Consider the following 24162-nt stretch of genomic DNA (forward strand, 5'->3'; position numbering starts at 1 on the left):
GGGAGGAATGGTCCCCTTTCTCCAAGCCCTTCTCAGACTTTAGTATGCAGTTCACACTGCTACTTGGAATGCCCTTCCACTGGCTTGATTTGTACTTCAAAAGTTCATACTTCACTGATTAATATTACCAGGGGGAATGGTTCCTTCCCCTGGCCTGGTTTACACTTCAAAAGTTCACAGTTCACCTAAATGCCCAATCTTTCCTTTTGCCCCACTATCGTGGCTCCAACGTCTGCGGGTGCCCTCTGGTACTCCTTTCAACCACCCCGGTAGCCTTGATACCTTTAGGGTCTCTACCGTCTCAACCCGGTCGGTCTCAGAGTTCACGGCCCTCTGTTTCAGGCAGCTCTAGGCTTCATCCCTCTTCCGGTGTCCTGCAGCATCTCTGCAGCACTTGCAGTTTCTCAGTGGGTGTGTCTTCCTCCGAACGCGTTGTCCTTCTGCTTGGCTTGCCTGGACATTCGCTGCTTTGCTTCCATGGATGGTTCTCGCAAGTCAGACCAGGTAAGAACCTCTGCGACTGCCCGGTAAACTTTACTGTAGCTGCTTCGGTTCTTCACCGAGCATTTACCATGCTCGCAGTTCCTCCAGGTAGGGCCTCTCTCTCCTTACTGGTTTCTCTCTTCAGCTTTGAATGGGTTCTCCGCAATCAGGTTTCGACAAACACTAGAACTTCCCTTCAATTTCTCACAAGTGCTCTTTATGCTTCCCCACTTCTTCTTCATCCCAGTACTGACCTTACTGACCTTAAGGCCTCCCAGTGAGTCAGTTGGTCTCTCCCTCGTCTCAGTACTTAAGCGATACATGTCCTTTGAAGAGTCCACACTCTTCCTCGTCCCAGTACTTCCTATATTGGTGGTATGGCATAAACATATAAGAACAATAGGGAAAGTGTTGGTGGGGGGGGTATTAAGGTGTGTTAGGGTTAAGTGGGCTGTGGGGAAACCATGTTCTCCCCAGATCGTCGCTAATCCCATAGGGGGCTTCCCTCCCCATGAAATCCACCCGCTGAGTACCATCCCCAGGGGGACTATTGGGTAGCAGCCTCACCTCCCTAACCTCATGGGAAGGGGCTCCCCCTAGGGGAGAAGTGACGACATCTGCGGATTGATCACAAAGAGTACAGGAAGACATATATTAAAAGGAGTAATCTCAACAAAAATTAACCTCAGATGCAGAAAGTGAGGAAATATAGGAGGTAACTCTAGACAGAAAAAACAGACAGTAAAATACAGAGCATGGTCAAGCTAACCAACAGAGAAGATGATTATTTACTAGTCCCCCAGTAACACCACAGAGCATGAGATCTGTTAACTGAGCAACGGTTTAACATTCATACCTAGCAGTAATGGTAAGCCTTCAGATATATATGTGGATCTTTATAACTTTTGCAATGACTTAAAATGAAACACATTTTTTCACAGCAAACAACCATATGAGAAAGAGTTTACCCTTCCAAGTACCAACTCATAAAACCCCATATAAAACTAAGATGTCATCTGAACCTTGACAATACTAGAAATGGAAGAGGAAACAAATCAGGAATGTCAGAAAAGGAAACCATATATTTTGCAAAACTTGATTAAAGAAGAAAAACTATTTTTGAAATGCTTAAAGGACAGTAGCATAACTATAAATCAATCGGATATGGGAGACTCCATAATGATACTAGATTAGCAAGTCTATTTTAAAGTAGGAGAAGAGAACCTTAAGACTGCAGGGTGTTATACACAGATCAAATATGGGGAATTAAAAGAAGAAGATGAGATAAGTAAACCCAAAATAAGGTATTGGTCTGGTGAGGGACTCATTGCCAAGATAGTACAAGAGCAAAGATCTAGGAATTACCCCAATAACCCTACAATATACTTCTTGCCCAAAATACACAAATAATGCAGTGAATTGCCTACAGTGCTGCCAATAATTGGTGGCATTTCTTCCTTACTGTTTCCAAAACTGGAGCACAATGCAGAGTACAGAGACTGCATCAACACGCAGCAACACTTCGCCAATACGCGCGCTACACGATGTTTCCTGCTTTTTAACAAGTCCAGGTACTTGCTGTGCACGACGACCAACATGGAGAAACCATAAATCCCAGAGACTGTTTCCAACAATGAAGCACAATGCAGACTGTAGAGTCCGCAACAACACTTGGGAACACGTTGTTCTTACTGTAACCTATATCAGAATTTTTGGATGGTTTTCGGAACCCCATGGTACAAAATGTATGCTTACATACATGGGACAGTATGCATATAGTTGACCAATTGAAGCCTTTCGTTTGGCATGGCAAATACATCCTTATTACACTGGGCATTGTGGCACTATATACATCTACTAGGCAAGATTTAGCAACATCATCCAATGAATATCAGAATGCAAAAAATGTTACCAACTTTTATAAGGAGTAGTCATGGTTATTGATCTTTTGAAGCTGATACTTCACAATAATAATCGTTTTTCAACGGTAAGCTAAATAGACATTAGAAAGCAGTTTCCATGGGCTCAAAGAGAGCACCATCTCTGGCTAATCTATTTATGGGTTTCATGGAAGACAGATTCACATGTTTTCGCGTCAATGTTCGCTGCAGCTGTTTTCACTGTGGTGTTATCACCCCAGCCATTTTTGGTGATTATTTTCTTTTTGGAACGGGGGCTGTGTGGGGTCAGTAATGCCAGGCAGACAAGTGTTTGAGAATTTCTCAAAATATGCCATTTGTATTATAAAAGAAAATATGTCCCCACTCTTCCCCCACTCTGCTGAGGAATTCCCTTCCCAACCTAATGCTAAGGGAATACACTCTAACACAGGATAACTGGCCCCCACACTAATCAGCAAATACATAAAGAAAAGATATAACAATTCAACATGACATGACCAACATTTATATTTCCTAAATGACCTTCTAATGTCCTGGGAGATTTTCCTTCCCCATGATTCAATGTCACTTTGGCAAATGTTCAATCAAAGTAACAAAATGTCTTAACTCAGTGATTGAAGTTTCAAAGTTAAAGAAAAAGTTCATCAACAAAAGCTCCACTGGCAGCAAATCTCCTCTTTTGGGTTATCAATTTTCAACTTCTAGCAAAATAGCTCCAATGGTAATCTTGGCCACTATGCTTTGTCACTCCCACAGGAGTATTTGCCACAGTTGAAAAGAAAATACAATATCCACGCTTTCAATGATACTCAGTTCCTGATTAACAGTTAGGATATCTTGAATTATAGTTTCAACATTCAAAATGGTATATTACATGGCTTCTTAATACTGCTGCTTCTACTTCAACAACTACATTTCTACTTGTTTTACAATGAGAACAGTCACTTTTGTCCCACAGTATTTCACCTTGGTTTCGACAGCTGCATTGTAGCATCTACTGACAAACAGCTATACTTCTTTACTTTCAATTCTTTGGACTACTGCCACAGCTTCAATGACTTTTAGACAGACTTCGACAAGATAGATTTTTAAAGCCTTTCAGCCACCTCAGGTAGGCAAGGCACTCTTCGTCTGAATAGCTTTCTTTAAAGGGGCAGCCTCTTTGCCTCTCTTGTCTATCTGCCACTGTAACAACCTGGGTTTGCCCTTAACAGTAACTTATCTCTGGCTTCCACAGTCTTGAGCATTACAGGTTGAGTCTGCTTCAAAATAGCCAATTCCCAATCCCCAGCTTTTACCTGCACCTTTGTGCCAGCTTTCAGCCCAATAATTACCCAGAAGCCTTGGTGCCACTCTCTTAGCTTCAGGTAATACTTGCACTTGTTGGTCTAGGACAATTAACTGTTAGTAGCTTCACAGTACTGCTGGATTGCTTTGTAACTCTGAGAAAGGTTGGTTTCACTGTTATAATGGGTTGCCTCTTGGCTTGGGAAATGCGTGTTCTTCTCATCAACAGTTTGCACTCTTTAATGTCTTGTAAATGAAAGGTATGTCACTTTGATATAAAGTATAAGGTTCAGTCTTTCAGTAGAAACTACAATTGGGCCCACACGACCATTCTTTGAAGAGTTCAGGCCTCCTTGGGGAATCACAATTAGGCACACATGACCATTCTTTAATGTAGTTTTACCACAGCAATGATTGTAACTCTTGTATTGTCAAAGTTAAATGTTCGGAAATTGTCTTACCAGTTACCAGCATTCCCTCTTCTTAATTGGGGAAATGTGACCACTCTTTCGAACAGTAATAGTCTTCGAAAAGTAGAACAATGGGTTTTGGTAATGTTAGCTTCTTACGTGAGTAAGAAGCACTTCACTTTATATGAGTGTGTTACAATTCCATTGTTCAGAGGATTTTCAATACAACAAACAAATTCTACTCACTTAAAGTCTAGTACAAGAGGCTAAGTAGCTGGTTACTGTTACCGGCAAGGCTTGCACAATGTTTTAGAATGCCGTGCTTCACTCACCGGCTTCTGAAACACTTGCTCTGCAGGTCGCACTGCTTTCCTGACTTCCACTATGACTTCTATTGCTTCTGGTCGCTGGGGACCCACACCATTCTCCTGAACAGGTGTCTCCGGTCTGACCCTATGTTGTGGGAGTTCTTTTTACTCCCAAGACCATTGGCTCGACAATTGCTTCTTGCTTCAGCCTCCTGCATGTCAGCAGCTCGGCAGCCATGGTAATCCAGCTCACATGTTGAAAATGATCTGTACTGCACATGTTCCTGGGGGAACAGGACTCTCTCATAACATGCAGGTGAAATCTGCTGTCTCCACTTTATGGCGTCCCTCTTGTTCTCCCACTTCTGCTTGGTTTGCCAGCCTTGTGCCTTCTTTCTGCTTCCACTGCTACAGCCTGCACTCCAACTAACATTCCAGCTCCTTCCACTCCTTCTTCTTGCTTGGATCTGAGTGGGCCTTTTATGCCTCCCAGGTTCCTTCAAGTGTGGGCTGGTAGGCCCAATTGCCTGAATACTACAATGGCTGTTAGGCTTGATTGCCTGACTGTTACAACTACATGCCTCTTCAGTCTTCCTCGTCCCAGTACTTCTGGAATTCTGGGACTTGTAGTTCCCTTCAACAAAGTAAGTTATTTCAACTTCTGCAGTTTGGCAAACAACCATAAAAAGTGTGAGATTATGGGGAAAGTTAAAGCGGGGTTTGTCCCAGTCTTCCTGGTCTGTTTACTACCCCCATAACCCCTACACGATCCTCCTGCGGTAAATCTCCCCCAAGGTCAGGATCAGGAAGCGTCTGCCTTTCCCTGGCCACATGGGGAGATTCCCAGCCCAGGTTTCTGGGAGGAATCATCTGTGATTCTTCATAGGGCCCTCCCTCTAACTCCCTCAACTATAACCCACCTCCATCAACTCACACGCCACCCTCAAAACCCCTACACAAACACACTACAATTATATTTGCAAAGAAAATCCAAAAGAATCGCCAAAACGGCTGGGGCAAAAACACCATGGTGAAAACAGCCATGTGAAAAATTGCAGCGATGAAAAACAGTAACCGATGGAAGACATACATACAGAGCTAAGAGAATTCATAGATCTTAATGTGTGCAAGATATATTGATAATGTTCGCATGATATGGGATGGATGAGAAGAAAAACAAATGGAATTTCAGAACGTTTTGAATGCAAATAGCTTTAATGTCAAATTAACAAATACATATAGCACCACGAAAGTTATATTCTTGGACCTAGATGTATATATACGAGAGATAGTAAAATATATACCAAAACTTGCAAAGATTCAGAAGCAAACACTACACTTTTTGCAACCAGTTACAACAAAAATATCCCCATTGGAGAATTAATTAGGGCCAGACATAAATTTAGAAACAAACACAAATTATATAATAAGTATGAGTTATTTACTCAATGATTTTTACAGTGGGGATATGAGAAAGAAATGTTACTTGATGCAAATAATAAAGCAATGGAAAGGAATAGACTTGCATATAAATAAACATACTAACATAATAGTGAAAGTACAATTTAAAACAAGATATAGATCTAAGAATCACATAATATACAAGATGTTGAAGAAACATTGGAACTTTTTGAAATTGGATAAAGACATGAATAGCTATATCAGAGAAAAAACAGGTATGGTGTACAACAAATCAAATACCTTACAAAGTTTGTTGTGTCTGAGACACTTAAAAAGGGATCAAGACACATGACAAGATGACTAGGAGGTTTATCGAAAGGTTTCTTGAAATGTGGTCATTGTAACAAGTGCCCATATGCGCAAGATAAAACAATGATGCTAGATCATTTGCCTGGTACGTTATCAAAATAAAACAATGAATTACTTGTAAAAGTGATTTTGTTGTGTGTATATATGGATATGTGTGTGTGCAAAAGAATATATATTGGAAGTGCAATTAGACCACTTAGATTTATAATTTACGAACTGTGATGAATCATGGGATTCTGTCACTTCTCCCCAGGGGGGAGACTTTCCCTGTGCGGCTAGGGAGGTGATCTGGCTACCCAATACCCTCCCTAACGGTAGAGGCAAGCAGGATGTCACCGGGAGACACTCCCCTTCTGGGGACATGGGGAACTCCCTAAGCAACATATCACTAACCCACCTTCAAAACCATCTAGTGAAGGAACATATAAAGAACAAAACTGGATCTGTTCTTGTCAGCAAACACTCTGATTGTACTTGTGAAAAAACACTTATGTGGTACTGAGACGAAGTAAACCACTAGAGGAATACAAAGTGTGGGGGTGGCCTCTAATCACCTTAAGCCAAATCAGGCACACCACTTAAGAAGCGTGGGCACCTTTGCACGTAAAGCATGTTTATTGTACAATGGGACGGGAGGATATAGATGACGCTGTAGAGTCAAACTAACCCGAGTCTCCCTGAAACTCACAAGTTGACATATATACATTTTTGCAACAGTTAAAGCACTCCCATATATTTTATTACAAACCACTCCCACATGTGATTGGTCAAAATCTATACAAAAGAAATCCAATCTTTCTCCAATTCCCCCATTCTCATTGGTCCCATATATCTTAACTACCATCTTCAGCTCATGTGTACAACACACCCCCTTTCAGGATTTGTCTGGGGTAGGTCATGACATCATCACAGTTACGCATTCTCATAAAAACATAATTCATTACAAGTCCCAGCTGTCCTGAGAGGAGTCTATAAGAAGCTACACTCCCACGCAGCAGAACGGAATGGCGTGCAAGTGGCAGTCTGTGCAGAGACCCGAGACCTGAGATCCGTGAACTGTGAGCTGCAGGTCTGTCTGTGGTTGTACTGTGGAGGAGGAGTTTATAAGAAACTACACTCCCACGGAGCGGAGTGCACGTGGCAGTTTGTGCAGAGACCCGAGACCTGTGAACCGTGAGCTGCAAGTCTGTCTACTGTAGCTGTACTGTGGAGGAGGAGTCTATAAGAAGCTACACTCCCGTGGAGCAGAGTGCACGTGGCAGTTTGTGCAGAGACCCGAGACCTGAGACCTGTGAACTGTCAGCTGCAAGTCTGTCTACTGTGGCTGTACTGTGGAGGCGTAGTCTATAAGAAGCTACACTCCCACATAGCGGAGTGGACTGGCGTGCGAGTGGCAGTCTGCGCAGCTCATGCAGATAGCGCACAGAGCGAACGTTGCTGGTGTAAATCTCTTCCCGAGCCTCTCTGGGAACAAGCTTTGGTCACTCTCCATGGTTGGGTGCCAGAAAGCTTGAATCACCTACCATACTATTCTGTGGAGGAAGATTGCACATATGTTAGCTTCTCTGGCGGTCTGAAATAATACTGTAAATGGAATGTGCAATCGGAATGTGATTCTGATTTTAATGTGGTATTAATTGTGCTTAAATGACTTGGATGATTTGTATTAAAAGTTGACATTTGTTAATTATAAAATACTATACATAACCAAAACAAACAACACCCTCTTCTTATCATCTGCTCTTTCTGTCTTTGGAACTGAGGCCATTTGGGGAACCTCCGGATAGCTTCTACCAGTCGACAGGCATATTGCCTCTCGATCTTCTTGCAATATAGGAGGCCGACCAGATGGCTGATGACTGCGGGTTTTAAGCTTTTGAGTCAGCCTCCAGAAAACCTACGTATGGTAAGGCCCCTGGTACTTTTATTCTTGTAAGCAGTGACGTTTACAGCTTTGAATCTACTTTGTACATGAAGACTTGACTGCCTGCTATCTATTTGGTTTTGCTACAACATATTTTGCCGGATTGCCCTTGTTCTTTATTTGGGGCTGACGACTGTTGACAGTTTGCCTTTGAGTCAGTGACCGAGAGTGAGGACCTGGGGATTACTGGGCTCCGTACATCCCAATATTTCGCAACACACATTAAGGTTGGGAGCCATTTTTCATTTAGATTTGGCACCTTCTGTACCTGGAAGAGCTAACATCATTGCCTCTAATGATTACACAGGTTTGGGGTCGCAGGTCTTAGAACTTACTACTGACTTCTCAGGGAGGCCAAAACATTGTTCTTGTGATGTTCCATCAAACATCATTCAGTGACTTGTCAAATACACATCTCAGCTTGAATTGTTATAACGCAGCGCGTCGCTGCGCAGAAGGAAAACACACGACCGTTTGCTGCGGTTAACAAACCCGGACTCCCGTTATTACGTCAGTTCCGGTGGCATCTTTATTTTTCCCTACTTCCTTGTTTCTATTGTCACGTGACTGGCTATCCTCCGGCTCATGACACCACATTCCTCTCCAACTTAAAAAAAAAAAACTTTAAACAGTACTTATCTATAACAAAATTAAATAGGTGTAGTCTATTCTAGTCTCTCAAGTTCATCTGTGCAGGCTCATCTGCTGGTAGATCCCATCTACTACATAGCCTTGCAGGCGGGATGATGGTTTTGGTCTTTGCCTCAGGTGGTATCGGGGATTGCATCTTTCTGGGGTATCCGCCTGTGGGCTCTCAGGAAGAACTGCCTCTTCTTGCCGACTAGGAGTGCTCGGCTCTCCAAGTGCCCCATAGAGTCCAGGTGTCGATTGGCTTACCAGCGGGCAGGGTGACTGACTGAGTGGCCAGTGTGACGATCCAGATTCTTCTCTCGTAATTTCTTGACTTTCTTCCCACAATTCAGGTGGTACTTTCCTAAAATGTTAAATATTTCTTGTCACGGTCTCACTTCCTCGTGTGGCTGTGATCATACTGTGTTTCACGGCACTGACTGTCTAGGGCTGAGACTCAAAATTAAGAGACATCCTCTTGGGGGTGGCACGGTTCTTGACAATGACAGTGTCTCCAGGTATTAGCTCTCGGTGGTTGGCTCATCGTGAAACACTCTCTTATTCATTTCGTTTCACTCTCTTGGCATCAATAGCTGGAATATCTGGTTCAGGCGCTACCCATTGGGGGTGTATGGGGAGTTTGGCCTGTATGGGTACTCCAGACATAAGCGCTGCTGGGCTGATTCCTGTTGAGGAATTTGGGGTCTGTCTGTGAGTTCTCAGAAATCGATACACTGCTTTTAAACATGAATGTCCTCTTTCCTTAGCGCTACGGTTAACTTTTTTGAGTGACTCCATAAATCATTTAGCGTCACCATTCGCCTGTGGCCATCCTGGGGTGATCTGTTTGTGCCGTATATTGAGATCTTGAAAGAATTGACATAGTTCTTGGCTGGTGAAAGGCAGCCCATTGTCACTTTTAATTTCCAATGGGATCCCATGTATTGCAAACATTTTCTCCAATGCTAGGGTCATGGTTTCAGCATCCGTGGAGCTCACATGTTCAACTTCTGGATATCTACTGAATTCATCAATTATGACAAGAAGATAACCTTCTCCAGCAATGGTGCAAAAATCAATACTGATAGCTTCCCACCATTTAGAACGTTTAGGTTCTGGCTTCTCTGTCTTCTGTGTATGTTAGCCATCCACATCCTGGACTTTAAGTATGCTGTTTTTTTCACGATACCTTGGTGCCCATTGTGACCTAGTCTGAGGGCTCTCTCTTCCAGTGAAGTGGGTAGCAAAATGCAGTGGCCCTTTAATATTACTCCTTCAGGAGCTACAGTAAGTTCATGACGAATTCCAAAAAGGGATTGAAGTTTGACCTGTGCCGCTGCCGTGCAATGAGCCATGGAGGCAAGGAAATTTTTCCAATTCCCTGACTGGATAGCTCTTATGATGTGAGTTAGGATGGTGTCTGTCTCAGTTTCATTAGCTATCTCTTGCAATGTCAATGCTCGTGGTCGGGCGCAGGCTACCACGTGGCACACATGCTCTTCTGTCTCCTTTGCATGGTGTTCTTCCTCTTCTGTAGTGGGTCGTGAGTGGCAAGATAGATAATGAGCTGGATTATCTGTCCCTGGTCGATACTCTACATCTATGTTGTATGGCTGGAGTTGAAGCATCCATTTTTCAATGCGTGCTGGTGGATGAGGTGCTGAACCTCTGAAAATTGGTATAAGTGGTTTGTGATTTGAGAATACTTTTGTCTGCTTGCCCAGCAGGTAGACTTTGAAGTGCCTGCATCCCCACAATATAGGTAGAGCCTCTTTCCCTATGTGTGCGTAATTCTGTTCCGTTTTGGTCAGTGCACGACTGGCAAAAGGAATTGGGTAGACATTTCCATCATTGTCAGCCTGGGTAAGCACGGCTCCTAGGCCAACTGGGCTAGCATCGACTAAACGTTCAGTATGTCTCTTGATGTCAAAGAAAGCCATTGTTGTGGACGAATATAGAGTGCCCTTAATTTGCTGGAACCATTCCCACTTTTGATCCTTCTTGGTTAATTCACAGAGGGGACTTGCAATGGTGGTAAGATCTGGAATAAATCTCGCACAGTACATTGCCATTCTCATAAAACTCCTTACTTTGCTAACTGATGTAGGAAGCTTAGTTGGTTTGATGTCATTGACATACCCCTTTTGCATTGAAAATGTATCCAAAGAAGCTTAGTTTTTCCTTTCCAAATGCGCATTTTTCAGCATTCAGAGTCAGTCCAGATTCTTCTAACCTGCGTAGAACTGCTGCAAGGCGTTTGAGGTGTTCACCTTCATTGGACGCATATACAATAATGTCATCACTGATATTCATCGTCTCTTCAAAACCGGTAAGAACTTTTCTAATTTCGTGCTGGAATACCTCAGCAGCTGATGATATTCCGAAATTTAGCTGCTTGTAGCATCACAGTCCGAGGTGGGAGGAGAACTCCATTTCGCCTTCAGGCTGGAGGAGCAGGAGCCCCTCGACTGCTGGAGCAGTCCCCTTGCCACCAGGAGGACCTGGGCATCATCCGGATGCAAGGTAGGGCCCCGGGCAATCGGCCCAATATTTAGGAGCCGGTCCTGCACTGAAAGTGCATGGTGACACGGATCTGCTCTAGCTGCACGACATTTCCGACGTGCGCAACCCGATTCCAGGCATTGAATCGAATTGCTGCTCTGCACTGCTTTTACGGCTTTATCTGCACCTCAAACAGAGCCACCATTGAATGCCACGAGGCATCTGCCATTCCAAGATGGCCGCAAGTGATTTCCACTTTGCTTCTTTGTCTGATTTGGCCTAGAACTTGGCCAAGATCAGCCCCCTCGCCTGATTGGGCACCTTTGCCCTTATCCCACCAATCCCGCGCCGGCAGGCGATAAGCCGGCCCACCCCTAAGGCACACACCATAAGGCTCTTTCTGTGCGGAGCCTGTCAGGAGCCGGAAGAGCCGAGGAGCCGGAAGAGCCGATAGCCCGGACCCCTGGACCTCTGCAACACTACTGTAAGACTCCATGGGCCTCATTACACGGTAGGCGGAGACATTAGCGCCATGGTTCATGCCGGTAAAATACTGGTTGGCGGGGCGGTAATTCCCCCTTCCACCATTGCCCTTCCCCATTCCCATTTTTGCCCCATAGGGCTCTATGGGAATGGGGAAGGTGCTAATTACGGTACCGTAATTAGCTCCACTGGTCCCTTTGCGGGTTGGTTTTTAACGGCTGCAAAAAGCAGGCGTTAAATTCACCAACCCGCAAAGAGACCTCGTAGTAAGGCGGTAAGGATTTACCGGTACCGGTAAAATACCGGTACTGGTAAACCCTTACTGCCTATCGTGTAATGAGGCCCTATGACTTTAACTGTGCAGCTGCCTCAATATGCTGAGCGCTAGTGCTAAAAACACGGTAGCCATTCACCTGTATATCATAACTAACCTGCTCTGCGAATGCCATCTCTGCAACCTGTATACTTTGCATCCAGGTGAACCCCTATGGTCAACTGTATTGAGTACATTTGGTACATTTAGCTGCACATGCCACTTTAGCCTTACCTGTGAATTTTGCATTTAGGTGAACCCCTCTGGTCAACAGTATTTAGTGCATTTAGCTGCACATGCAACTTTAGCCTTACATGTGAATTCTGCATTTAGGTGAACCCCTCTGGTCAACTGTACCTGCTTGTACATGCCCCTCTGGTTAACTGTACCTGCTTGCACATGCCACCTTTAGCCTTACCTGTGAATTTTGCATTTAGATGAACCCCTCTGGTCAACTGTATTTAGTGCATTTAGCTGCACATGCCACTTTAGCCTTACCTGTGAATTTTGCATTTAGGTGAACCCCTCTGGTCAACTGTATTTAGTGCATTTAGCTGCACATGCCACTTTAGCCTTACCTGTGAATTTTGCATTTAGGTGAACCCCTCTGGTCAACTGTATTTAGTGCATTTAGCTGCACATGCCGCCTTAGCCTTATCTGTGAATTCTGCATTTAGGTGACCCCCCCCCCCCGGTCAACTGTACCTGCTTGCACATGCCACCTTAGCCTTACCTGTGAATTCTGCATTTAGGTGAACCCCTCTGGTCAACTGTATTTAGTGCATTTAGCTGCCCATGCCACTTTAGCCACTTTAGCCTTACCTGTGAATTCTGCATGTAGGTGAACCCCTTTGGTCAACTGTACCTGCCTGCACATGTCACTCGAAAACCCTCACGAATCTCCACAACCTAAATGAACTGAAATGTACCAACTGCCACTCTCCAGTCACCAGTGTATCAAGTCTTTGTGTTAAAATTGAATCTAGATGTCAGTTTGCTTGAATATCCCTATTGCATCTACACAAGGCAAACATACTAAATACTAGTCCACTGAACCCCCAGACACAAATGATTCAGGCATATCACTGAGGTATCTACGGCCAAACTTAATATCTAGACACCAGCTCACAGTACGACTCTGGCATAGTTAAGAAATGTTCCTCACGAAAGTCACCTTGACCCTAATAATATTCACTGATATATTCAGTACAATGACTGTCACTCCCAAAACCAGCCCTCCCAAGGATAGAAACTTGAGACTCAGGGCCAGACTACCTAGTATCTATGAACCTGTAGGAAGCCACCAGAATAACGCCAACAGACGTACTACCACCCAACCCAAAAACCTGCACCGCTCACCCAAACAATCTAATTACACCAATGATCAAACTCCTACCATAACTGGCACAACTTTGGATACCCGATCACTTAAAACCTGTCAAACCAGCAAACCCGATAGATCTCTAACACTACTAGGATCTCTCATTAATGCGAGATCAATGGTGGACCATGCCACAGAAATTACGGACATCCTAAATAAGGACAACCTGGACCTACTGGCCATATCTGAGACTTGGCTCCACGAGGCGGCAGGCCCATCACTGATGCTAGCAGTGCCCGATAACTACCAAATTCTCAGAGCAGACAGGACCAATGCTAGAGGCGGCGGACTAGCCGTCATCTGCAAATCTAGCCTTCCCATCAGACCAGCTACATCAGTCTCCTGCTCATCTTGCGAGGCACTAACAGCCAAAATGCCTCTCTCTAACAACCGCACGCTCTCAATCCATTTAATATACAGACCCCCAGGGCCCCTAGGTACCTTTGAAGATGACTTAACTAACCTTATTGCCAACAACACTAAAGACCATTCCCAAAGCCTACTACTGGGAGAATTTAACCTTGGCTTTAATGAAACTGACAATAAACATGCAGAGTCAGTTGCAGCCTTGCTCAAGGACCACGGCCTTGATCAAAAAGTCCTCTCCCCTACCCACATTAAAGGAAGGACCCTCGATTGGGTATCGGAACTGAACTGTAACATCAGTATCACCGATATTGCTCCACAAACATGGATGGATCACTACCTAATAACCTTCTCCGCCACTCTGGATCTCCTTAGCCCCAAAATCAACAACATGGTTCCCCCTCTCCTGACCAAAAGTAAGAAGGACATGACTGTTGAAAACATTATCCCTCTCCTCCTTCCAGCCATATCTGGCCTTGAAAGTAACAACCCGGACACCTTGGTAAATACTTTCAATGATGCTATGACCAAAGCACTAGACACAGCTGCTCCAGCCAAACTACGTAAAGCTAAACAGGAAGCCCACTTAAATGTCCGGTTCAAGCCCCACCTCAAATCGCTAAGACTACAAAAAAGAAAGCTCCAATCTATCTGGCGCCACTCTCTCACAGAACACAACAAAAACAACCTAACCGAATTTGCCAAATTTTACAAAAAAGAAATGATCAAAACCAAGAAGAATACCTTTAATGACAGGATCGCAAAAGCTAACTCTAATACTAAAGAGCTCTTTACCATCCTCCGTGAGCTGGAATCCCCCATTCAAGCAATAGACAATGCCACCAAAAACAAAGCTTGGTGCACACATATACAAAATGCCCTTGCTAACAAAATCTCCCTGCTTCAATGTAAAATTGCAAAAAAAAAGGCCACACTTCCACCTCTGCCCCAACAAATACCCCAATCGCAGGAGAATAAGACCATTGCTCCCTTTAGATTCAAATCTATCTCCATAATCGACACAGAAAAAATAATACTCTCCCTCAAACCCTCAAACTGTGAGGGCGACCTCTACCCTGCACAATTAATAAAGGACGCAGCTAGGGATCTAGCTCCCTTCATTTCCAAACTTATAAACTCTTCCTTTAAATCCAACACGGTACCCACCAACCTCAAAGAATCATGGGTCCTCCCAATATTGAAAAATCTAACTCTGGACCCCACCATTCCCACCAACTACAGATCCATCATCACAGTGCCTTTTCTACTAAAAATCTTAGACAGAGCCGCCTACATACAAATCCAGGACTACCTGGAGGCTAACCGCCTGCTTGGCTCACGGCAATCTGGCTTCCGTCCTCTCCACGGCACAGAAACAGCCTTGTTAGACCTCAAGACACAAATCGAGGAACTTAAGGATAACGGGAAAACAGCCCTGCTCCTCCTACTGGACTTGTCGGCTGCGTTTGACCTGGTGGACCATGCAGTCTTATGCAACCACCTTGAATCTGACGCCAACTTCACCGGAGATGCTATAGCCTGGGTCCAATCCTTTTTAGCAAATCGCACCATGCGAGTCTTCTCAACCACCAACTCAGCTGACCCTATCAAAATAACCTGCGGTGTCCCACAAGGATCCTGTGTCTCCCCCACCATGTACAATACCTTCACCAAGCCTTTGTTTGACAAGTTGGACGGTTTGGGTGTCATCTACACAACTACGCAGATGACACCCAGATCCTCATACCCCTTTCGGGCGACTACGAGACAGACTCAGTCTTGGTGAACAAGATATGCTGTATCATTCAGGCATGGATGGCCGCACACGGCCTCTGCCTGAATGATGGTAAAACAGAACAACTAATCCTAGGCTCTGAAGTCAACATCCAAAAACTATGCCCAAACTACACATCCTTCAGCATTGATAATAACCCTATCAAGGTGATGTCGGTGGTTAAAACCCTTGGATTCTATCTGGACTCCTCCCTTACTCTCAAGAAGCAGGTCAACTCCCTCGCCTCCTCCACTACCTATACCTGAAAACTCATCTATGCAGATAGACCATACCTCTCTAACGCCAGCTGCATTACCTTAGCTAATGCCCTTATCATGTCTAGGTTAGACAACTGTAATGCCCTGTATTCTGGAACCAACAAATATATTACCGATAAACTCCAAAGACTACAGAACAATGCCTTAGGAGCAGCACTAAATATCCCCTACAGAGAGCACATCACTAATTCCAGGAAAGAGGCTAACTGGTTAAAAATAACAGACAGAATCCTACTTAAAACAGCATCCCTCACTTGTAAATGTCTAAACAACCTAGCCCCCCTGTAGCTTATTAGCTTATGGAAAAAATCAACAGGAAAATGTCCACGCGACCCACGAGATCTGCTAGCACCTCCAAACTTCAGATTCCAAGGTTTAAACGCTCCACCGCGGGAGGATCCAGCTTTCCTGTCAAAGCTGCTCACTGCTGGAACAAACTACCACTTGAACTCAGAACGGAACAACCGTACCCAAAATTCAGGCACAAGATAATCAACTGGCTTCGTGCCAATGACACATAACTTTCACCTAGCCTCCCACCGAGCCATACTACCCATTGCCTGGACACCCCAAGACATGCCCCGCTCCGGGTACATGCTTGTATATATTTGTGTATATATCTGCTTTTTGCAGCTGTGTTTTATATGCTTATGATTGTATATAGTCTCACATATATTTGCTCTCTTTTGCCACTGTGTTGCATATACTAATGCCAAACATTGTAACAAGCTTAAGTCTTCATGTAAACTGTTGCGCCCGGCTACCCATGGGTTTGGCGCGCATTAACAAATAAATAAACAAACAAACATAAACAAACAGAATGTAATGATGTATCTCGACTCTTTGGCTAACTTAAGTTGATGGTATCCAGATCTAAGGTCACGTTTGCTGAAAATGGTTGCTCCCGTTAAGTCAACAATAAGTTCATCTATGGTCGGTGTAATGTGGCGTTCCGCATATTAATGCAGATTCGTACTGCGTTTGGTTGTTTAGGTTTTCTCGCGACTACCATGGGGGATACCCACGGGGTTGGCCCTGACGTTTTCTTTATGATACCTGCTGCTTCTAGTTTGTCCAATTCTTTCCTTACAGCTTCTCTCATGTGAAATGGTACTCGGCGATGGCATACTGCTTTTGGTTCAATGGTGGGGTCAATGTGGAGTTTGATTGACCTGCCTTTTAAGCATCCGATACCTTGGAATACCCAATGGTGTTGTTTTAGTAATTCGTCAATTTCTCTGCACTGAATGTTGAAGGCAAAATGGATTAATTTGAGTTTCTTAGCAGTTCTGCAACTTAGTAATGTTTCACAGCCAGCATCAACGACGTAAACTGGTGCTCGGCACATGGCACTATTGTGGACGAAATCAGATTTGAATGACCCTTGCACTGGCAGAGGTTTCTTGCAGCCATATGCATATAGTCTTACCTTCCTGTCTTGGAGTTTGGGTTTTGGGTGTAGTTTGTTAAATGGTGACACTGGCATTATATTGACAGTTGCGCCTTTGTCCATGACTACACTTAGTGGTTCTCCATCAGCAATGACAGTGCATGATGGCCTTTTCCGTTGTCTAGACCATTGCGGCTCTACGGCTGAAATGAGGTGTACATGGTGCACTCATTTGCTGGATTTTCTCCATCTGTCATGGTCATTTCTCTCAGGGGATGCACTGTCCTCACTGTCTTCACTTTCACTTGTGTCTGGTGATTGCTGTGAGTGATCTACTGCTCTCGCTCTTCCTTTCCTTCCTGGTTGGCAAGTTGTTTCTCTGGGCCCAAATTTCTTCTGGCGATCATGACTTTGCCACAGTGTTTGTTCTCGATCACTTCTGTTTGGTGGGTTTAAACAACAGCTGCATAGTGTTTGAGGCGGTTGCATTTTCGACACGTCGATCCGCAAGCTGGGCAAGATTCCCCTTTGTGCCATGGTTCTCCACACCATTTGCATGCCTTGTTTTTTCTTTGTGACGTTTGTGTTTTTGGAGTCTTCCTTCTTCGCTCACTCTGTTCTCGGGTACTTTGGTTTCTTGATATACCTGCAACATCTTCCGTTGGTTTTGGGTTGTCGAGTGGGAGTTATTGTATGGCCGCCTCGATGACTGCCAATTGGTCTTCTGTTTGTTCACACAGGAGTGCCATTTCTAAGATTCGGGCCAAGCTTATGTTTCTTTCTGACAGGATGGCCCTCCTCAGTTTTTCAGATGAAATTCCATTTATAATTTGAAGACAGATAGCAAATTCTTTGTTGGGAAATTCACAGCCAACGGCCATTTCACGTAAGCGTGCATGGAATTTGTCTACTGTCTCATTTTCACTCTGTCTCGCCATGCAGAAATGAAAACGTTCATAGTCTGGATTGAGTTCAGGCTTAAACATATTTGTGAGAGCATTCTTTGCAGCATCGTAGTTGTTTTCATCTCCACGGTCCGGGATTGCGTTAAACAAACGTAATGTTGCCGCTCCGATGTTGAGTAGAAGAAATGTGCGTTCCTTCCTAGCTAGAATGATTTCTCTTGCATTCAAATGCATTTCAAATTGTTGTAACCAGATTTCCCATCAAATAGCTGCACCCGTGGTGAATGGGTCAAACGGTGGCATGAGAGTGGTCAATGCTGGGTCTGTGTGATCTGAGGTGGCATTCCTTTTTGTTGACAGGCTTGTGCTAGTCCTCGCAGGGCTTGTTTCGGTGCTGGACATGGTTGGCGCTGTGAAATTTCACAAATTGAGTCTTTATTTAAATAAATCACTTAGAAGAAGATGAAAATAAGTAATAAAAACAATGCGCATCTCAGATTGGTTTGGTTTCATTTACCAATATGCAGGATTGGTGTTTCAGGTTGTTTACAAAATTCCTTGACAGCCTCACTGCTGTCTCTTTGGTCAGTGATATCTGGAACTCTTACTGATTTGTTGTGTCTGCCCCTGTGCTTTCTCTATACTGTTCCATCTTTGGCTTGATTAGAAAAGAAACCATAAATTTGTGCTTTTCTTTTCCTGTTCGTGACTTCACAACCTTAAGTTTGTTAAAAGGGAGCCCCGTTTTTCAGGCCGTGTAAATAGAACATTGGGGCACTATCACAAGGCTCTGCGTATGCGCGCGTTTTCTCCCTTAGACATTAAACATGTAACAGCGTTGAGGGCATTAAAACAAAGTCCTGCATATGCACGTTGTATCCGTTAATGATTAGATTCAGTAACGGAACGTTAGGGACACGAAAACGAGGTTCAGAATATACGCTTGTTTACACTGTTGGTCATAAGCCCCTCACCTCACACTTTCCTTGCTTCATGGATACTGCGGTCCTAACTTAGTTCATATCTTGGGTTCTTGTCACGCTTGTCGCCAGTGTGATGTTCCATCAAATATCATTCAGAGACTTGTGAAATAAACATCTCAGCTTGAATTGTTATAACGCAGCTCGTCACTGCGCAGAAGTAAAACACATGACCATTTGCTGCGGTTAACAAACCCGGACTCCCGTTATTACGTCAGTTCCGGTGGCATCTTTATTTTTCCCTACTTCCTTGTTTCTATTGTCACGTGACCGGCTATCCTCCGGCACGTGACACCACAGTTCTCACAAAAAGATTCTGGATTTAGATAATGCAACTAGTCCCCTTCAAACGATATTGAATCATAGTAAAACAGGGTCTAGTTCTCTGAAGCATCTAAAGAAGTATTTTAAGGCAGTTAAAGATTTGTACTTGGGCCACGCTCGACAATGATGTATGCACCCAGAAACGCTGCACACACTGCTGGCTGCACCAAACATTTCACCTATATGTAAGGAGGTTTGCTTCCATGCAGTCTTTCCTGCTTCGACCCCCAAGCCACAAACTGTTTTTCCTTTATGTCCTAATTCTGCCTCTCCCAAATTGCATCGCCAGAGGCCGTCAGATGATGCCTTCGTTTTTGGCTTTCCCCCAGCCCATTCTTTTATGTTTAGACAAACTTTGGAGAATGAGATAGAGAGTGAGCGAGAGTGAGCATATGAGCCACAACTTGAGCCAAGAGGGGTGCGAGGTGAATTTTGGCAGAGCTCCCCCTCAAGATTGTAAAGAGGATTCCTTTTTGAATTTGCTGACGGAGAGGCAGTGTATCTTGAAGGAGATTACGGACCTGGATTTGTTGTTTAATGGTGATTTGGTGAAATCGTCCATTCCCCTCTATGCAGTCTCTAATGTTGGGTCGGATGGGCTGGGTCTGTTGCGATTGATACATTGGGCATTGTGAACCATCAGCGGGATACTGAGCTCTGCCTGCCTGAGGGTCACTTGAGGTCCCTCAAAGGTCTGTTAAGAGCATCCAGAATCTTGGCGAGGGTCATACAATGCCTTCGTCCATCTTGGCTCTTCAAATGATTCAATATAAGGAGTAGTCTGAGGCAGTGGGAAATAGGGCTTGTTTGGGCCCAACAACAGTGAGCCCTGCCGAGAGGAATCATATGGCTTCTCTGATAGGGCTGGGGTCGCCTCTTCAGCAACAACCACTCCAGGAAGTCTGGCATCTCTCTGTGGCTTTTTCTCCTGTGGGGACTTTTGGACTAAGCTACCACCGGCGGAGCTCACAGGGTTCCATGTGTTAAAATCGTGGCAAGATGTGCTGTTTACACAAAAAATCGCGGCAAAACAGCTGTGGTTTTGCTGCAACAATCCATGTAATGGATGCGGCTACACCCCTGCAACCCATGGACCCATTATACCATTTAAAGGGAGTGGGGGACACCCCTGCAACCACAGCTCCCCTTAAATGGTATAATGGGGTACACCTTTACCGGGTCAAATCACTGCATTTTTAATGCGTTTTTTTGTGCAGTTAACTTTTTTGCTGGGATTTTATTACTGCCAACAAAAACTGGTCTCAGGTGCTGTAAGGTCGAATACCGCAATTTTTAATGTTCTAAATGAGAAATTGTGCTTTGTGGAGGGGTTTTCGATGGGGTTTTCTTGTGGGAAAACAGTTGACTCTGTTTTTCAAAATCCTACCCCAATACCAGGGGTGGTGGTAGATAGGGGACCAGCAGTTGTACCTTTAAGGTCCTCAGAGAGGGCCTGAGGAGGTCTGGGGAGAGTGAGAGGATATTATGAGCCCGCCTGATTCGCCCTCCCTTCCAGTGGATTGTATTCTATACGAACTCCACTATGGGAGTTAGGGGTCAACTTTTAGAGTGTGCTTTGGTGGGGGAGGGTAGTGTTCTCACTGTGAACGCCTCCCCTACATCTCCAGTGAATCACTCCCCCCACCCGACGACCAGTCATACGTACAAGAAAAAAAATAAGGGGAAGGGAAATAAAGGGAAAAAATCTAAAAATCAGCCTGCTCCCAAATTAAGATCTGCTAATGTTTTCTAAAAGAATGTGAACCAACTGTCCCATACAGATACTATAACTGACTTAAATATTCAAGACAACGCTTATGTGGCCTCTAAAAGAGACCAGTTGTCTGAGTGTATGATCCAGGGGGTCTCTCAAAAACAAAAAAAAAAGGGGGATAGACCGAGAGGTTAAATTAGTCCCTGGCATAGCTAATGGGCCTTCCAGCATTGTGGTGGGCACAAAGAGATGGGGACTGACCCCATTTTTCAGGAATTGAACAAGGTGAACTCTCCACTACCCTGTTCCAAATCGGGAAAGGGTTATCTGCTGACCTTGCACCCTAAACAGATGGGAATATTGGGTAGAGGTCAACAATTCAGAGTGACTTCCTTTTGGACACCCAGTATTACTAGTAACAAACTGGTCGATTCAGCTAGTCAGGCCACACCCCGGGAACCTGCTATGTGTATGATACAGGACGTACAGCTGGCTACGGGGCACATGTTGCCACTGGTTCAAATAACTTCTAGGCCCATGACTTTGGATTCTTATCAGGGTCAGCCAATATCTAGCATGGGTTCAGTTTAATTAAAAGTGCTGCCACCGGCTGTAAAATCTAGTACGCCGGAGCCAGTGACTTTACAATCTTCCCATATTGATTCTATTTTGACCTGCTCCTCCAAGATTATTGGCTGGAAGGTGAATAAACAAAGACATGGTTTGATTAGGCTGAATAGACAAGGGTGTTAGAATTATTCAAATGTATCCCTACTTTGAGATCTCTACATTCAGGGGATATCACATTTATTTCCTTACCGTTGGTTTCCAATAATCGCATGATGAATTATTTTTATTCTGACATCGTAGCCAATCTGGTTTGGGGGCAGAGGGCCATATTCCACTGTTTAGGTTATGACTTGGCAGAATTTAAATCTACAAATGAAGCTAATTATTTTTGACACCTCCCAGAAATGTCTTGGAATTGCCAACCACGTTGGAGGGCGTTACCACACGAGTAATGGAATCCATACAATCTGAGTTTCCTATAGTGTTGAGGTCTAAAGTGGGGCAGGACTGGTCATTGGTGGAAGCGGATGTAAAAACCTGTGCATTCCTCATGGCTGGTCCGATTCAACCCAGGCCAAGTTGTCCTTAAACTAGCTTCCTGGAATGTATGCGGTTTAGCTAACTTCTGGCACACTTGGCAGGGCTCTCAGACCTTACGCAATTTGAATATTATTTTCATACAAGAGTCTATGTGTATGGAAGATTATCTTCTAGAGGTTTACTCCATTCACTACAATCCTACGTGTGTTGCCAAGGGGAGACCCATTGGGGGCATGGCCATAGCGATAGATATTAACTTTAACATCCATTTCTCCTTGTGGTTCGCAGGTGAAGGTATTTAGGCAGTATGCATTGACTTTTCAGACTCTGGGGGAGAGGTCATATTAGTCAATGTGTACTGGAATCTTGCTAAACACTCTTTAGAGGATATATATTCGACTCTTGGCTTCTGGAGGGTCATCACCATGCTCTAATTATTGGGTGGTATTTGAATGATCATTGTGTGGAAGGGCAAAGTTACAATATTTCCTTTGATATTGCATAAGCTCCTGCTAGGCTTGAGTTTCTTTTCCATCTGACTGGGATCTGCACTTATTGGGGGCCAGCAGGTCCAAGCATGAACTGGTCTATACGTGGCACAGAGGTACCACTGTGTCATGGATCGACCATTTTTGTATCTCCTCTTCGTAAGAAAGGGATGTGCAGTATAGTGCCAATGTATGATCTAGGCTACTGTGACCATTTGATGCTTTATTTTGATTTCAAGGTACCTGTGCATCCTCATGCTGTGGTTCCCACGGTGGTCCCAGTGACATCTGACAGAAATGGCTTAACTTGTCACTGGGATGGCAGGGCATATAGGAAACTCATACAATATTTGTTTCAGGAAGTGAAGCTGGGGCAGTCACAGGTGTTCGAAATAGTGGGGACTGCCCAGTGACTAGGTCCTATACCTTAGGATGTATGTATCATTGACAGTATCAAGAAGGTTTCTTTTGAGACAGGCACATGCATAAAGAAAACCTATCCCCATCATTTTGATCTGAGAATGACATTTTCTAAGGCTGATAAATGGAGGGCTATTAAGTTATTGAGGGGTCAGGATCTCTCTCCTGAGGACTTCGTCAAACTTAAGAAAAAAGAATGCCAGCACTGTAGACATTTTGTCAAATTACTTAGATGTGATATTTTGACAAGAGATAATCAAGCCATGCTGCAGACTCTTCTGAGGGCAAATGCCAAAGAATTCTGGTCTTGTATTAACTTGAGAAAGGATGTAGGTCCCACTGGCTTGGTTAATGCTATACAAGAAAGTGACCAGGTGTCTGTTTTTTCTGCTAAGTTCAGTACTCCCTTTCACTTTCTGCATGCCATGGTGGGGCTGGATACGCCTGTTTCAGAGGGACCCTGCCTCTGGGAACGCGAGGATATAATCCTGGCTATAACTAAATTGAAACCTTCTAGGGCTCCTGGCCATGATGGCCTTCCACCTTTCTTGTTGAAACGCGATGCGGTTGCATGGGCTTATTTTCTATGACCCCATTGTGACGCCATATATGTCTCCCATAGAATTCTGACTTTCTGGCCCCCACAATTATAGGCCCATCCCTCTCACTGATGCCTCCAGCAAGGTCTTTTCCATTCCCTTGCTAAGAGACTTGAAAGCATTCCTGACCCAATCTAAAATTCAATCTCGATTTCAGGGGAGTTTCCGACAAAGGATGGGTACTTCTCTCAATGCTACTGTGCTGAAACATTTATTCCATTCTATAAAGGCCAGTAAGGAGGGAAACAATTATATGGCCATCTTAGACCTGTCCTCAGCATTTGAATGCGTGGTCCGTGAACACCTATGGGACAAATTACTGAAGTACAAGGTTTCTGAGGAAGTTGGTCCAGTTAATTGCTTTACTACATCAAAAGTCAACCATGAGAATTCACCTAAACAAAGAAGGGGCTGTATCTAAG

Source organism: Ambystoma mexicanum, chromosome 5p (assembly GCF_040938575.1).
Source record: "Ambystoma mexicanum isolate Mex_15411 chromosome 5p, UKY_AmexF1_1, whole genome shotgun sequence".
NCBI classification, from domain to species: Eukaryota; Metazoa; Chordata; class Amphibia; order Caudata; family Ambystomatidae; genus Ambystoma; species Ambystoma mexicanum.